This window comes from Chiloscyllium plagiosum, unplaced genomic scaffold, assembly GCF_037043375.1.
Source record: "Chiloscyllium plagiosum isolate Xiang-an unplaced genomic scaffold, Cpla_swu_hap1 HiC_scaffold_3, whole genome shotgun sequence".
Taxonomy (NCBI): Eukaryota; Metazoa; Chordata; class Chondrichthyes; order Orectolobiformes; family Hemiscylliidae; genus Chiloscyllium; species Chiloscyllium plagiosum.
In genome coordinates this window covers 69,558,351-69,576,654 of record NW_028270141.1, presented here as the reverse complement: position 1 = coordinate 69,576,654, position 18,304 = coordinate 69,558,351, and the positions used below count along the sequence as shown (strand labels likewise).

The window sequence follows — 18,304 nt, the reverse complement described above, 5'->3', positions numbered from 1 at the left end:
GCCTTGCTCTTCATTCCATTCACCCAATCTCCAGCTCCCTGCCAATAAAGTGGGGAGCAAGCCTGCACTGTGTCTTCAATATTAATAGTTGAGCACCACAACATGAAGATCAGTTGCTGTCTTGCAGTGTCTATTGCGATGTAATGCTGGGCTTTAAATATAGTGCCAAGAACATGTACATCAGGTCTCTCAAGGGGTGATCACTTCTGGCTGTCTGGCTGTGCAATACTCCAATATGCCCAATAGCCCTAGCACATAGTTAATGAGATCAACAACATAAAATTGTGTGAACAAAGTCATACTGAACCAGAGGGGAATTGACTATGAATCTCACTCACCAAAACGATTCAAAACTACAAATTAAAAAATTACACCTAATGTTTATCACTAATATATTGTGTACATATTCGCTATCATGTAATCAACTACATCTTGTTTAAGACAAGAGTATCTTCACATTGGTCATCAGGTGATTTTCTCTCGAACACTACAGAAAGTAGGCCCTGTTGATCCTGACCATGATAGCACAGATACAATAAAACAACCTCATATTGCGTAATAGTACAAAATGCTCAGACATCATGATGAGTAGTGGATCATGATGAATAGTGGTGAGGATCCATCATACAAACCCATTGTGCATAAAATGCTCATCTATGTCCTTTATCTCCTCCAAGCTTCAATGTTAACCTTCAGTCCTTTCCTTATCAACATGTGGACCTTAAAAATGCAATGTATCCATCATTCACCCTGTGTTCAAGCTTTGGTCTACTCTGTGCTTTTATTTTCCTGTTTTCACCATCACGAGAGAGTGCATTTTCAGCCATCACTTACTTCGATCGTACATTTAATTTTCCAAAGCCCCTCTGTCTTCTCTCAATTCTTCCCATTTTTAGAAGTATCCTCAAGACCTATCTCTCCAACACCTTTTCATCGTTTCTGTTAGCTCACCTCCTTAACCATGGCCTGGCCTGATTAAAACTCTGTCAAATGCCTTTATATGTTTTCACTAACAAGCCATTATTTAACTGAAAGTAATAGCATCAAATAAACTTACAATTATGTATTATAGTGCATTATGGCGCTCTTTAAACAAAAGTAAAGTGCTTCAGTAAATATTGTAAAGCTTAGCCTGTGCAAGATTACATCTTAATACAAACTAACATGCTGGAACAATGTGAGGCATCCAGCATTACCATGGGCAGATAAATCTTTTTTCTTTGCATGAATCACATGTAGGATATTGTCATTACATCATTGTCATAAATCTGCAGGCTGAAGGAGGCTGTCAGTGCATTTTTGTAACTGATTGCAATTTGGTTCATTGACAATTGGACATCACCAGTGAATAAAACTTTCCAGTTTGAAGATCATATTGCTTCGTTTAAAATAACAGAGAAGTAAAAGTTAAAATTAGATCAAAAACATTTAGATGCTTCCCTTCTGAAATAATGTTCCACAAAGATAGTACTATTGGTTAAACAGATGGTACAGCTGTCAAGGCTTTTAACATGCTATCAAATAACAAGGGTAGAAGTCATTATTTGTGAGCATTTACTTTGTAAAATGTTAAGTGTTGAGCTCTTTGTGAACTATTTTTAAGAAGCTCTGACAATTCTTCAGTGCACCTTGCTTTCTTGATAATTGGCTGTACTATTCCAGGACTTATACACTTAATGGTAAGGTCCTCGGGAGTGTTGCTGAACAAAGGGACCTTGGAGTGCAGGTTCATAGCTTCTTGAAAGTGGAGTCGCAGGTAGATAGGATAGTGAAGAAGGCGTTTGGTATGCTTTCTTTTATTGGTCAGAGTAATGAGTACAGGAGTTGGGAGGTCATGTTGCGGCTGTACAGGACATTGGTTAGGCCACTGTTGGAATATTGCGTGCAATTCTGGTCTCCTTCCTATCGGAAAGATGTTGTGAAACCTGAAAGAGTTCAGAAAAGACTTACAAGGATGTTGTCAGGGTTGATGGATTTGAGCTATCGGGAGAGACTGAACAGGCTGGGGCTGTTTTCCCTGGAGCGTCGGAGGCTGAGGGGTGACCTTATAGAGGTTTACAAAATTATGAGGGGCATGGATAAGATAAATAGACAAAATCTTTTCCCTGGGGTTGGGGAGTCCAGAACTAGAGGGCATAGGTGTAGAGTGAGAGGGAAAGTTATAAAAGAAACCTAAGGGGCAACTTTTTCACGCAGAAGGTGGTACACGTATGGAATGAGCTGCCAGAGGCTGGTACAATTGCAACATTTAAGAGGCATTTGGATGGGTATATGAATAGGAAGGGTTTGGAGGGATATGGGCCGGGTGCTGGCAGGTGGGACTAGATTGGGTTGGGATATCTGGTCAGCATGGATGGTTGGACCGAAGGGTCTGTTTCCATGCTGTACATCTCTATGATTCTATTGAAATGTTACTGCCATAATATCTAATATTTAATATCACTGAAGAACAAATGCATCAACCATATTTCCAATTAGGATACAACTGAACTGTTGGAAAGTAAGGCAGAATTCATGTATAAATAGCGAAAATCTGTGGACAATAAATGTGGATCTTTGCTGCGAACTACCTCAATAACTGGTGTATTTCTAAAATGTACTGTGAAATAGTGGGTGCAATAGAACACATTTCTTTACAGTGAAAGTATTGATGTTTTTATTCCTTTCCCACTATTTAAACAATGGAATACCAATTTAGTATTGAATGCAATTCATAAAAAGAAGCTATTGCACCATGTATTGCAATGTACTGGGTTAAAGACATATTGAGATTTATGAAGTCGATGATGGACAGCAACATTAAGCTCTCCTCCTTAGCTCCCACTCCTATCTGTTTGTCACAAATATGTAGATACAATATTGGCGGTTTTGTCAGGAAAGAAGATAGGTTTTTAAAATTCACATGGGGAGTTCCACAAAATGGCTCTGAGAAGCTGCAAGCCTTTCTTGTGACTCCGTCTGGTGTTGGCATCAGACTGTACTTTCCTGCACATCCATCCACCTTACCTACAGTGTCTGTTGCTCTTGATGTGGTCTCCTCTACATCAGGGAGACAGGATGCCAACTCGCAGAGCATTTCAGGAACATTTCTGGGACACATGCACCAAACAACCCCACCACCCTGTGGCCATCCACTTTAACTCCTCCTCCCACTCCCCAAAGGGCATGCCTCCTCCGCTGCCAAATTAAACCCCCACCCGCCAATTGGAGGGAGAAAGCCTTGGGATCCTCCAACCACTTGGCATCAATATTGACTTTGCCAATTTCAAAACCTCCCTTCCCCCCATCTCATCCCAGATCCAACACTCCAACTCGGCACCATCCTCTTAATCTGTCTGACCTGTTGATCTTCTGTCCTACCCATTTGTTCCATCCTCCCCACTGACTTATCACATTTACCCACCACCTGCATCCAACTATTGCCTTCCCCTCAGCTCCACCCCCACCCCACTATTTACCTCAGCCCCCTTCCCCCTCCACATTCTTGATGAAGGGCTGATGCCCGAAATGTCAGTTGTCCTGCTCCTTGAATGTTGGCTGACCTGCTGTGCTTTTCCAGCGCCACACATTTTGACCAAGTCTGTACTTATCTCAAGAGGAAATCATAAGAGGCTTTTTGAAATTCAATGAACATTTTCCAGATTAAATATAAACACATTGACAGTGATTTCCCTGGAGTTGTGAATAGCTCTGAAGTTACTTGCACTGATTGATGTCAACAATTGATTTAATTGTGTGCCACAAATCCTCCTTTGTCTAAACTGTGTCTAATTCTCAGTGGTAGAGGATTACCCGTTGGTGATTCTGAAGAGAAGGGCATTTGTCTTAGCTAACAAGAAAATGAATTGCATGATAGTAATAAGCACAAGTATGAGTCAAGCATACATACCTGGATTCTCGGGAGCTGTACAGAAAATCTACTCCCTCTGAAAGCTAGTGGCTCCATTTGAGGATTATGTATGACAATATCAGATTGGGTGGAGACTATGTAGTTTGTGTAGATCACAGCTAGGATACTGTGAATAGTTTTAAGCCCCTTATCTAAGTAAAGGTATTCTGGCATTGGATGCAGTCCAAAGAAGATTCACCAGGTTGATACCACATACAGACAGACTGTCTCATGAGAAGTTAAAGAGTTTGGGCACAGAAGAATGAGAGGTGACCTTTCAAAACATACAAGATGCTTAGGAGCTTGACCAGATAGATGCAGAAAGGTTGTTGCCCCTTGTGAGAGCATCTAGGATCACAGGATCAAAGGACATACTTCAGAATTAAAGAGTCATACGTTTAAGACAAAGATGAGGATACATTTCTTTTCTTAGAAGGTTGTGAAACAATGGAATTCTTTTATCATAGAGGACAGTTGAGGCTCGATCACTGGGTATATTCCGGTTGAGATAGGTGAATTTTAAATCAGTAAGTGAATCAGTGGTTGTAGGAAAAGACAGGAAAGTGGATTTGAGGATTATCAGATCAGCTAGGATCTCAGTGAATGGCAGAACAGACTTAATGGGCTAAATGGCCGACCTCGGCTTCTATGAGTTTTGCTCTTTATTTCAACATGAACTCTTTCAGAATAATTACCTTATACAAGAAATGTTCACCACAAAACATACACGATGTGGAACCTCTAAACCTGCAGCTACAATAGACAAAAAATTAATTACCTCAACTAAATGTTAATGAATGGATGTGTGCTCCAGTTCTGGGCCAGCCCAATACCTAATTTGTTATAAATTGACAATATACGGATCATAGAGTCACAGAGTCATAGATATGTAATTTGGGTCATACTGGCTGTATATGATGCTGTGGTCTCCTGTGGTAATCTACTGAGTAAAGGACTGCCTTGCTCTTCATTCCATTCACCCAACCTCTAGCTCCCTGCCAATAGAGTCCTTTGTCACCTCCAAGCTTCAATGTTAACCTTCAGTGCTTTCCTTATCAACGTGTGGACCTTAAAAATGCAATGTATCCATCATTCACCCTCAGGCCTGTGTTAAAGCCTGGGTCTACTCTGTGCCTTTATTTCCCTGTTTTCACCATCACGAGAGAGTGCATGTTCAGCCATCACTTACTTCGATTGTACATTTAATTTTCAAAAGCTCCTCTGTGTTCTCTCAATTTTTCCCACTTTTAGAAGTATCCTCAAGACCTATCTCTCCAACACCTTTTCATCGTTTCCGTTAGCTCACCTCCTTAACCATGGCCTGGCCTGACTTAATCCTGGTACCAGGAAGGCAACACACCATCCTCAAATCCCGCCTGTTGCTGCAGAAACCCTTTTCAGTCCCTCTCACTATAGAGTCCCCTATTACCACGGCTCTGTGTGATGTCTGACTCCTCGGCTCTGCCTCCACGCCAATTTCTGATTGGTAGACCTGACCGCCTCTCAGACTGGCAGTGATGCCTGTCTCTACGGTTTCCAAGAGGTACTTCCCCCGGGGTCTCTTGCACTTGTCTCATCTCTGCCTTCCTCATCATCTTCTCCCTTCTACTCTCTTCTGGTATGCTCGGTGTAATAACCTCGCTGAAGGTCCTATCCAGAAAGATCTCGTTCTCTCGGATGAGCCTGAGGTCATCTAGTTCTTTCTTCAGTGCTGCAGTATGCTCTGTCAGAAGCTGAACGTGTACACACTTTCCACAGTTATACGAGCCAGCTACACCAGAGTCCCTGACCTCCCACATCATGCCCGCAGTACACTGAATCAGCTTGGCAGTCATGTCTTCACCCTCTTCATCTGTGGTGTAATCACTTCTCTCAACTTCTTTGTCGAAGACTCCTGAGCCAAAGACTAGAACACACCTACTTAAATAACACTCACCCACCTTCCCAACAGCCTCTGCGCTCCGACTTCACTTCCATCCAGCTCCGGCCGCTCTCTGCTGCAAAAAAAAGGTCGCTTCTACTCCAGAAGAGGTTCCAATGATCCAAAGATATGAAGCCTTCTCCCCCGAACCAGTTCCTTAGTTGTGCATTCATCTGTTCTCTCCTCCTATTCTTACCCTCACTAACTTGTAGTGCCAGGAGTAATCCAGGTATTACTATCCTTGTGGACCTCCTTTTTAAATTCCTGCCTAATTTTCTAAATTCTCCCTTCAGAATTTTCTCTTCCTATGTCATTAGTTCCAATGTATACAGTTATCTCCTGCTGGTCCCTCTCCTCTTTGAGGACATTCTACACCCTCTTTGAGATATCCTCGATCCTGGCACTAGGAAAGCAACACACCATTCTGATCTCTCTATAGAAACATCTGTCTGCGCCTCTGACAAGAGAGTCCCCTATCACAATCGATCACTTGGAACCTGACATATCCGTCATAACATTAGAACCAGTCTCTATATCAGAAACTTGACTGTTTGTGCTACACTTCTCTGAGAGTCCTTCACCCCCTACATTTTCCAAAACAGCATACTTGATTGAAATTGGAATAGCCACAGGACACTCTGCACTCTCTTTTACCTTTCCTGCTGTCAACCCATCTACCTTACTGTATCTGTGGCTTTTCTCCTTTCCTATAACTGTCATCTAACACACTCCCAGCTCCAGTAAATTCCTTATTGCCTCTAATTGCCGCTCCAACCGATCCATGCGATCTGATAGGATTCACAACCAAAGACACGTCTTGCCGACGTTATCATCAGTAACATGGAAACTCTCCCTAAACTCCCACATCCAACAGGAAGAGCATAGCACTTTACTAAAGGCCATCTTTGCTCCTTCACAATCTACAGACTCAGAAAATAGACCGTCTTATTGTTCTAAAATAAATTGCTCTGGGCTAATTTAGTATGTATGGTTTATACCTTTAAAATTTAATCAAGAGACAAATCTCAATAAAACATATCATCAAGAAAGAGACCACTCTACTTACTATTGTAGATTTACAGCAAGGTTACACTTAAAAACTATGTACTTATCTATTCCTGTGCTAAGAGCTCTCTCACACAGGTTCCTCTAAAGTAGCTGTGAATTTCACAGTTTGTTACTTTTTCCCAGATGCACTCTGATGTCCAGAGGTATTTGAACTCAAACAACAAGTCAGTAACTGCAGATGCACTGCTGTGTCAGACAGCAGTTTAGATTTCTTTCTCTGACCTTGTGGTCACTGCCTTTATCTGTCTTCCTCCTTTTTAAAGTGCTGTTGTTTTGATCTTTTTTCTCCCAAAGTTCTAAAACAATATAACAGTATGTAAAACAGTAATTGTTGCTCCTGGAATTCAAGGGAATCACCACCAACACTTAAAAAAACTCTTCTAGCTACAATCTTTTCCAATCTTGGATTACCAGAAACCTTATCTTGGCTGCCTGAAGACTTCTACTTGGCAAATATAAAATATGCAGCAGGCAGGATCACTAGGATTCACAAACCTCAGTATAATCACAATTCATAAGATTCAAAGTACACCCACTACAATAGGACAAACCACACAAGATGCAAACAAATCAGTTGAATTTAATGAATTTCAAAGTAGAAAATCACACAACACCAGGTTATAGTCCAACAGGTTTAATTGGAAGCACACTAGCTTTCGGAGCGACGCTCCTTCATCAGGTGATATCACCTGATGAAGGAGCGTCGCTCCGAAAGCTAGTGTGCTTCCAATTCAACCTGTTGGACTATAACCTGGTGTTGTGTGATTTTTAACTTTGTACATCCCAGTCCAACACCGGCATCTCCAAATCATTCTCAAAGTAGGTCTGTTTCACTTTGGCCAGAGCCACTGTGGTCAGTATCAAAGATGGAAGACAATGTGAGTTGCAAAAGACCATTATCTCTGATGGCCTGACAGCATTGAAGGAAACCTGAGAACATTTTCTTCATTTTGACCTTACAGAGGGCAATGTAGTGTATCACAAAAACTCATTTTCAAGGGAAGACAATTCCTAACACTGAAAGCTCTACATTCTGTGTTACATCATGAACGCATATTGAATTCGCAAGTTGGCGGGCACATGGTTAAGTTGGCTGTGTACTGGCTGGGGATGAATCAGAATATTTAATTTCTCATGAAGCATATCAAACACACTTGCCCCAACAATGGAAGGAACCTCTAAGCCAAACATATTCACAATGCCGAGGTAAGATTACATCTTTGTGATGGATTACATCTCTAAATTTGTTATTCTTTAACAATTTAGCAACACAATGAAGGCAACCACCATTGACAATGATGACCACTAGTTTCAGTGTATTCTCTGTCCCGGAACAGATAGTATCTGACAACAGACCAGAATTCAGTGGCAAACTGCTAAAAGATAAATGTTTTGTTTTATTCGCTTATTTGACCTGTTGTCACTGGCTGAGCTGGCATGTATTGCCTATGCCTTGAGGAGGTAGTGGTGAGTTGCCTTCTTGAACTGCTTCTCTTCATGTGTTGTAGACCCACAATGCCATTATGGAGGGAATTCAGGATTTTGAACCAACAACAGCGAAGGAATGACAAAAAAAAAATCCAAGTCAGGATGGTGAGTGGCTTGAGAGAAACTTGAAGATGGTATTATTCTCATACATCTGCTACCCTTGTCCTTGTCCTTCTGGATCACAGTAGTCATGGGGTTGAAGGTACTGTCTAAGGATCTTTGGTAAATGCCTGCATCATCACCCCACTATCCATGCTCGAATAGTTTAACAAAATGCATGCTACATACTATCAAATCAATAATTGTCTAGTGTTAAGCAAAAAAACAGGATTTTCCCTTTGCATTGTTGTATTTTGGTGCAATACAGATGGAGAAGAGCACAATGTATGCTCCGAAAACATTCAAAAGACCTTGCCCAATGCTCAACTTCCTAATCTCCTGAGACCTAGGATACACTGCTTCAAAGACAGAGAGGAGTAAAAGAGTTACGAGATGAGTGAACAAATCAAGAACTATCAAAGCTGCACACTGGACAGAGTACGAGTTCAAAATACAAATACAAATGCTTGGAAAGCAGCCAAGGTTTCAAGGTTATGCAACCCTCCCAGATCATAAAAAGTCATCTTTGATAATGCTGCTATATTTTGAAGGAACACAAGCCAGGTCAGACCAATGCATGAAGAGAGTAAATAACAAAACTCTGCTGATGATGATTTGTTGTGATGTTAAGTGACAGCACATACAATCATGTATAATCACCAGTTCAGGATGAGTTGTCAAAGCACTGAAGTGTCAAGTTGAAGTTGAATTGTCAATTGTGTAAACTCAGTTTTTACCTTTTTGCCCAATTATCAAATTGACAGCACATTCCATGTACAGCCATGTATATCTGTTTGTAATACATTTTGTCTTTGGATAAAGGGCAATGTGTTATGTTAATTGTTAGTATGTCAGTAAAACTTTAACAGACATACTCAGCATATTGCCACTGTATCACTGCATGTGACCTGAGGTGATAAAGATCTCAGAGTCCATCTTAACTGGAGCCACATGAAGAATGTTACACTGATGGAAAAGTGTTAATCTTTATAATTAATTTGCCTAATAATAACAACCGAGACACATATGTAAATAAAAGTTTATACATAAAATGCTCCATTGGATTCTTCATTACCTTGTTTGCTGGGTCAACATAGTCTTGCCAAAACACAGAGGTTACTCTCTCATTAGAGAATTGACTGGTGGTGATTTAACCTGAGGGCCACCAGACCTCAGGTGAGGGAAGAAGTTGAGAAAGAGAGTCCTTGATGGTAACCTCAAACCAGTGATGGGAATTGAACCCACACTGTTCTGTAAACCAACAAACCAGCCAACTGAGCTAATATCTAGATTCAGATGCAAGATAATGTAAGCATTATCTTATTTAAAGATATCCCATTGGAGGAAAAACACATTATCTAATATGGAAGTATGATACAACAATTTGGTATAGAAGTCATTTTTAAGTTTTGAATTGTACGAATATCTGGCTGTAAGCAACTAGTTTGTGCAGAGATCTCAAAAGTCATTTGAATGCCCATAAGGGAAGATATCCAAGGCTGTTGTGTGGAACCAGGCTTTCAAGAGTCACAATCTGCAGTGCTGCAAAAATATATAAGAGCTTTACTTGTCCCTGGACTTGTTCTGCTTCGTCCACTTGTGGAAGCAACCTCCAACTCCAACCTGCAGAGGGATCTTGATGTCCACAAGCATGAATCATAAAAGGTTAATATGCAGATGTATCAAGCAATTAGGAAAGGTAATAGAATGTCATTGTTTATTTTGAGGGGAATCAAATACAAAAATGGGGAGTTTATGGTTCAATTAGACAGGGCCATGGTGAGACTCCATCTGGAGTACTGTGCACAGTAATAGTCACATTATTTAGGTAGGGCGTAAATGCATTGGAAGCAGTTCAGAGAAGATTTACCAGACTAATACCTGAAATTGTCTTATGGGCTTATTTCCACTGACCACAGAAGTGTAACACTTGACATGATTGAGGTATATGTATAAGATCCTGAGATTCTTGACAGTGCAGATGAAGAAAGCATGTTTCCTGTTATAAGAGAATCTAGAATTAGAGGGTCATTATTTAAAAACAGAGGTTGTCCATCAAAACAGCGATGAAGTGACCATTTTTCTCCCAGAGAGTTATGAGTTTTTGGATCTCCCGCCTAGAAAAAAAGCAGAGTCCATAAATATTTTTCAATGCAGAGAAGATTCGATATTTGTCAAGAAAAAGGTTTGAAAGATTTTCAGAAGTGGGCTCAAACGTTGATTTGAGGCTACAATCAGCTCAGTTAGATGATGGAGTAGGTGTGAAGAGCTGATAGGTCGACTTCTATGCCTTGATCATGAGTTTGCAACTAATCAGAAGCCTGCACAGCTACTGAATCTAACTTGAGGACCCTGCTTTTTGTTCCTGGGTTTGGTGCACAGAATCAGGAGAAATCCTGGCTTCAATCACCCAAAACGTAGGCGGTCTGCACTTTAGATTTTCAGATTGGGAAGCTGAGCTGGTTTGGGAGTTGGACCAGGCGATGCAGACAGAACCTTAACAGACGCCAGTTTGGGAGGTTCGCTTAAAGGGACAACTGTCTGTGGGCTTCCAGCAGTCTCTTCAAAGTTTAGAAACAAGATTAAAGCAAAATCATTCCTGCTGCTCTCACCTTCTCAAACTCCATGCCCCTTCCATTGCCTATATCCACCTCAGTGTATTTTATACTCCCTATGACAATCTACTTTCTCAAATGGTCCTTCATATCCCCGTGCCTATTTATTAATGCCCATGTATATCCCATGCCTATATGGCTCCTGTCAACTCCATGACCCTTCATAGCCCTCGTGCCAATGTAGTACAAACTCACATCTCCCAGCCACCATCATTTTCCATTTTCTCCCCATGCCAACCCAAGTATTATCCAGCATGATCATTAATTAGGAGATTAATAATTCTGAAAGTAAATGAAGTTACTCGAACATTGATGATGTCATTATTGAAAAAGGTGCGCTATCATTGATACAAAAAAACACCCAATACATTGAAATCGCTTCAACGAATCCTTTACATAAACAAACATTTCATGCCTCCTCAGTAACAAAAAAAATTAATTCAATAGGCAGTCTGAACGAAAATAAAACAAAGAACAGCAAATGCTGGAAATCTGAAACAGAATCAGAAATTGCTGAAGAAGCTCAGCAGATCTGGAAGTATCGATGTTGAGAAAACAGAGTTAACAATTTAAGTCCTGCGACTCTTTGATTCGAAATGTTAACTCTCCTTTGTCTTCAAGATGCAGCAAGACCTTTGAAGTTTTTCCAGCAATTTCTGTTTTTGTAGCAGTTTGCTCTATTCATCAAGTGGCTCCATTGTGAAAATGAATACATTGGGAAATCAGTCATACAGCACAAATCCTATCATCATTTTATATCGTAGGTAGGCACTCTGAAATGCTCGGCACTGTATTCTTTTAACTCTATATTTATTTGGGACGGTTATTTTGACAATTTTATCAGTCCATGAGTTTACACACTTGCTATGCACACGCATACATATTTACCAATCCCAAAATCTACTTTTCCTGCACCAAAACGTGCCCTGGGACCAAATTTGAATGGGTTACCTTATCTCTCAAGGAAGGTAATATAAAACATTCCTTCAGCTCTAACCCCTCTCACCTCCTCATTCTCCCTCAACCCCTCACAGATGCAAAGCCACGTATATCAACCCATGAAAACTAATGCTCTCCCCTCATGCCCTACAGTATCTCAGATAACAACTTTGTGCCTACCTCCCACTTTTTCTTGCTTCACTTACTGTGCCAGCTCATTGAGTATCCTGGGTGAGTGCAGTCTATGAACATTAAAGAATCTTGACACTGTTCAAAACAAAACAGCTTGCCTGAGTGGCATTCTATTCATCATCTGCAGCAATCACTCCCTCTCCCAATGACACATAGTGGCAGCAGTGTCTATCATCTACAACATACACTATAACAAACCTCCAAAGGTCCTTAGCTTCACCTTCCATTAACTTTACCACCTCAGACAAGAGAAACCAATTGATGAGAACTCCACCACCTGCACATTCCCATCCAACTTGGAACCATTCTGACTTGGAACTATACTTCACTGTCACAAAGTCAAGTTTCTGGAATTCCTCCTTAACATCACAATAGGCGTCCCAATAGTCAAAGACCCACAATTGATCAAGAAGACAGTTCATGAGAGCAATTAGAAATGGGCATTAAATTCAAGCCTGACCTGCACAGCCCACATTCTATAAATGAATGTTAAGAACCCTCAGGTACTCATGCATGTAAGAGGTCATTTGAAAGCTTAGTTCACAAATTCCTCTTTGCTTGGAAGCAGCTGTTGGGAAAGGTTCGCTTGCATATTTGTGACTTTTCTTTGTTTTACTAAGCTGAATTGTTTCTATTGTAAAAATATACCTTATTCATAAAATATTATCAATAGGTACTTTCATGGGTACTAACATAGCTTTGTACAGTCTTTGCATATAAAGATAAAAACAGACATTGGAATTTGTCATTCCATGCAGTTGCAAAATCGAAGTTATTTCTTACACATGCAGGATACTATTTATATACATTTTGAGGCAAAGGGAGGAGCTGATAATTGAACAAAGCCTCATTATACTTTGGTCGAATAACCTTAGACAGTGGTCTTTCTTCATTGTGTCTTGGCGGCAGTTTCCCTAAACTTTAGTGCATCCCTCAGCATGTAGTTCTGGATGTTGGAATGTGCCAGTCTGCGACTCTTGGTTGAGGCCAACTCTTTGCAATGGAAGACCATGTTTTGGGCAGACTAAAGAATTGATGGTCCTCCAGGTGTAGTGAATGCTTGTCTCAGTGTGTGTCTCAGGAACAGACCACATAGCACAGAGGCCTGTATCAAGGAGCTGCTTAGGATGAACCTCGCCAAAAATCACTGCATCTTTCTCCTTTGCAAAGGCACATTCCAGCAGGAGTGACAATCTCATCTACCCTGCAGCCACTTTAAGAGCAGCGTGCAGTGGCAGAGAGAGCGGCAGAAGAATATCATGGATAGTACCATTCTCACTACCAGCCAAGCAATGTCCTGGTGCTTGTTGGGATGTTCTGGTGATGAGGCATTCTGCAAAATGAATTTGACAATCTGCTCAGTGAACTGCCCGACAGAATCCATCCTCTCCTTATCCCGCAGGGTGTTGAGGATGCTATGTACTGACCACTTCCTGATGGACTTGTGGTCAAAGGTGATTTTGAAATTTATCCAGGTGGTACAGGATAAGCGCAGATAGGTAGAACCGCAGTATGTGGTGACACTTGGCATTTGCATACTGAGGGTCTACGCACTGCTTGATTCAGCCACACTCAAAGGTGGCCATCAGGATGTGGACTGTGTTTGGTATGTTTTTTCCCTCCTTATCCAGACCTTTGTACATGGTGCCTATGCAGACACAGTCCTATTTAGACCTCCAGATGAAGTGGAAGATGGCTCAGGTGACTGCAATGAAGGACGTTCTGGGAATGGGCCAGATCTGTGTCATGTACAACAACAGAGAGAGTATCTCAGACCTGATGACCAGGCTTTTACCCAGAATGGAGAGGGAGCGGTACTCCCAAAAGCCCAGTTTCTGTCTTACCTTGGCGAGGTGTTCCTCACAAAACTTTGCACCCACTCTGGCCCCTCCGAGCCAAATTGCCAGCACCTTCAAGAAATCTGTCCTGATGGGGATAAAGGATTGATCTGTCCAGTTCCCAAAGAACATGGCCTCGCTCTTGTCTTGATTTACCTTGGCTCCTGAGGCCAGTTAAAACTGGTCGCAGATGCTCATGAGTCTGTGCACTGACAGCAGATCTGAGCAGAAAATAGTGACTTTGTCCATGTACATGGAGGCTTTGACTTGCCAGCCTCTGCTGCCTGGCATAGTCACCCCTCTTAGGCTCACACCCTTCCTGATCAGCAAAAGACTCTGCACAACCCATAAACACAGCAGAATGCAATGGGCAGCCCTGCCTGATTCCAGATCTGATCGGGAAACTTTCTGATTGCCATGAATTAATTGAGACTGTACTAATAATGTTGACATTGAACAGTCAGATCCAACTGCAGATTCCCTCCAAAAGCCCATTCAGGAGAGCCCGTCCCATATGTAGGTGTGCGATATCCTGTCAAAGGCCTTCTCCTGGTCCAGGCTGATGAAGCAGATCCTCGCCCATGTCCTACACATAGGTGATCATATCCCTGAGGAGTGCGAGACTCTCAGTGATCTTCCTACGTGGTACAGCACAGACTTGGTCAGGGTGAATCACTGATCCCAGAGCAGACCTGACCTTTTTGGTAATGATCTTAGACAGGATTTTGTAATCTGCATTCAGCAGTAAAATTGGTCGCCAATTTCTAATTTCCTCACTCTCCTCTTTCCTCTTGTAGCTGAGGGTGATGATATGTTTCCGCATAGATTCAAACATGCTACCTGCCAGAACCGTATCAACATACACCTCCAGCAGCTCCTGGCCAAACAAGTCCCACAGACCTGAAAACAACCCAGCCAGTAAGCTATTGCTACCAGGAGTTTTATTCTTTTCTAAGGATTTGAGGGCCTTCGTCGGCTCATCCAGCCTCTCCCGCATGCATGATAGAGGAGTGGAATGACCGGGACGCCACGCTATCTGTGAGCTTTGTGTCATACAGATCGGCATGACAGGATTTGCTGATCCTCAGGATGTCAGACTGAGATGATATTACTGAGCAATTTCTTCCTTCAGGCTGCTGAGCAAAGAGCTCTGGCTGTGCACCTTCTGGAAGAAGAAACGCCAACATGTCTCATCTTGCTGCACAATGCAGATCCTGGACCAGAAGATCATCTTGAAAGCCTCCAAGGCAAAGAGCGAGGATTGCTGGGTCTTCACCTCCTGCAGATTGACACTGATCGCCTTCAGCAGGAGTAGGTTCTGCATGGTTTTCTTTAGTTTGAACAGTTTCCCCATCTCTCTCTTACTTTCTGAACATCTTTGAGGACAAAGAATCTCTTGATGTGCCCCTTGACTCTTTCTAACCGGTTCACTGAAAACTCAAAGAGGGACTTCACGGCTCTCCAATCTGGAAAATCTCTTGTGAGCTTCTCAGTGTGTTCTGGGGTCAACAGTTTCACTTTGAACTTCCATATTCCTTTGTTGGTCATCCTGTATGTGACAGTCAGCCAGCAGGGGGCAGTGGTCAGAGAAGAACACCAGCTTGATGTTGGTGGATCGGACTGAGAACGTGCAGGACGCAAACCAGAAATCTATCCTTGAGTGGGTGTACCTGTCTGGGCATGACAAGATGTATCTACACTGCCCTCCTTCTGCAGGGGTTTTGAAGACGTTGTGCAGTTTGGTGTCTTTAACCATCTCCATTAGGAATTTGGTTGTGGTGTCCAGTTTGCTGTCAGCCAGCATGGATCGCCCATCTACATCGATGATACAGTTCAAGTCTCCGGCCAGAATGACCAATCTGGATGCCAGCAGTAGTGAGAGGCGCTGCAGGATGGCCAGCCTCTCACTCTTTACCAATGGGGTGCACACGTTAATTCAGGGAGCATTTCTGTACACAATATCTGCTATGATGAGGCACTCATGCACCACCTCCTTAGCTTTGAAGATAGTGAAGTTGCCTCCTCACAGCAGAATGGCCAGGCTGGAGGAATGGCAATCATTAACTCCCAACAAAATCAAAGGCCCATGGGCCCATAAACGCGACTATTTCCTGTAGTTGCTAAGGTGCAGTATCCCACATTGCTGCAGAAGCAGGTAAGCCAACATGGAAACACATTGCAGAGTGACTTTTATGCTATGCACACTAATGCTGGCAATTTTAAAACCCTTTTGTTAAAAGATTTTTAAGGTGACCAACTTGTCCAATTGCAAGTCTCCCATAATACCAGGTTACAGTCCAACAGGTTTAATTAGAATCACTAGCTTTCAGAGCGCTGCTCCTTCATCAGTTGGTATAGACAACCACCTAATGAAGGAGAGGTGCTCCAAAAGCTAGTGCTTTCAATTAAACCTGTTGGACTATAACCTGGTGTTCTGTGATTTTTAGCTTTGTACACCCCAGTCCAACACCGGCATCTCCAAATCAGGTCTCCTATGGCCTTGTCGCTGAGCAGGCTCCTGCATTCCCGTGTTGTGGGTGAACAGTTGCCCCTCAGGGGGCTGAGGGAGCTGTCCTCATCCTCCCGAGGGGCATTGTCCCAATTGGTGTCATCGGGGTGAGGATGAAGCCAGGAAGGTCTGGTTGTGAATCAGTCAGAGCTGCTGTTGTGCCCTGCTCCTGATTGCCCAGAGTTATGGTGCAGTGGGTACCCTTTGGTTCCTGATGGCAGGAGGTGTGGTTATGCTGGGTCCCTCAAAATGTCTGCCATTTCTGAGTTGGGGGATACTTATCTCCTTCCTCTCTGGTGCTATGTTTCTTTTCTCTTTGTCCCTCCGCACATCTTCATCATCAGGGGAGCTGCTGTTGTGTCCTTCACACAGCTTCCTCTTTCCTTTTAGCTGTTGGCCAGTGGGAGCCTCTTGTGGGTTTTATTTTCAGGTTCTTCCTCACCTCTGTCTACTCCCCGATTCCATCATTACCTCCTCCTCCATTGACTCTGACTTCCCAGGAAGAGCCTGAGTCGCCTGATGTCCTGCTCTACTGATCTCCTTTCTCTCTTTGCTGGCCTTTTTCTCCTTCTGGGTGACTCTCATTTCAGTGCTTTAGCTGAAACATGGCATTTTTGCAGCTCCATGGCTCACGTTGCCATTTCTGGCCATTTGAGTGTATGTGCTCCCCAATCTTGGACAGGCCTTTACAGGTGGCTGCCACTCTTGAAATCCATGCAGTTGTTATTCAGCTACCTCTCCTTTTTATGGTTCCTGCAGAGGGTGACCTTGCAGTTTGCTGCCACAAGCCCTGACCTCCCATAGGTTCAGTACACTAGACAGACTGCAGCAGAGCAAGAAGGCAGTTCTCTACCTGCTTCTCAAAGGCAACCAGGGATAGGCAATGAATGCTGGCACAGCCAGCAATGTCCACATCCCAGGAGTGATTTAAAAAATACATATAATACACATTAATTTTATTGTGTTTTGAAGACTTAATTTAAAATATGAGCTCGCACATCCAGTATGGGCTACAAACTTAAAGCCTTCCAAATTTGAGCAGATTAAGGTTGGCATTAATGTAACAATACTGAATGAATTCAAAGCTCTGAATTCTTGTTCCCTCTCTCAATTTTTTTCATTTAAAGAATTTTAATTGCCTAAAAATGCAACATGAAAACATGCTAGATGAAAAATTGTATGTGCTACTTCAGAGATTGCTATGCCTGCATGTTCTTGTGTTTGCTTTTCAATCTGCATTTTACTGATAAATAGTTGATTTACTCTTGGACCCTGATCAAGGTAAACAACACAAATAAAGGGTAATGGAATGGATTCTTAATTATACATAAATAACTGTAAGGTGATATAATTAATAAGCTTTATTATGATTTTATCAGCAGGAAGAATACCGCAGAACTGAAGCAAAACTTGGATCTATTAAAACTGGCTGCAACTGAGGAAGTCGATTTTTGAATCTCAAGGAAAGCTATAGTAAGTTTTCTCCTGTTGTTTTTAGTTAAAATGTATAGATTTTTTTGTTAATCATCAGAGCCCCTCGTAGGAAATTGGTGCCTGCAGTATGAAATTCTTGCAATTTCCCTGACCTTAACTGAAGACATAACTTTGGGCTCTGCCCGGTTTTGAAGACCTATCCCCTGTTAGGACTTCCTGCTGGGTTCAGGGCAGTGCAACAAAGGCAGAACTGTAAGCCTGAAGAATAGCAGCCCTTAGGCTTTAACGCCTGAGAAGGCTGACTGACCCACT

The 18,304-nt window shown here is 42.2% G+C and overlaps 1 long non-coding RNA gene across 1 annotated transcript in view; it reads left to right on the top strand.

Annotated features, from left to right (window-relative positions):
• Positions 1-9,491, top strand: part of LOC148150600 (uncharacterized) — a 32,705-nt gene extending 23,214 nt beyond the window's left edge. Inside the window, exons 2-3 of the long non-coding RNA XR_015751829.1 lie at positions 8,387-8,471; positions 8,734-9,491. This is a non-coding gene — a long non-coding RNA (uncharacterized LOC148150600). The remainder of the gene's footprint in view (positions 1-8,386; positions 8,472-8,733) is intronic.
• Positions 9,492-18,304: the final 8,813 nt, after the last annotated feature.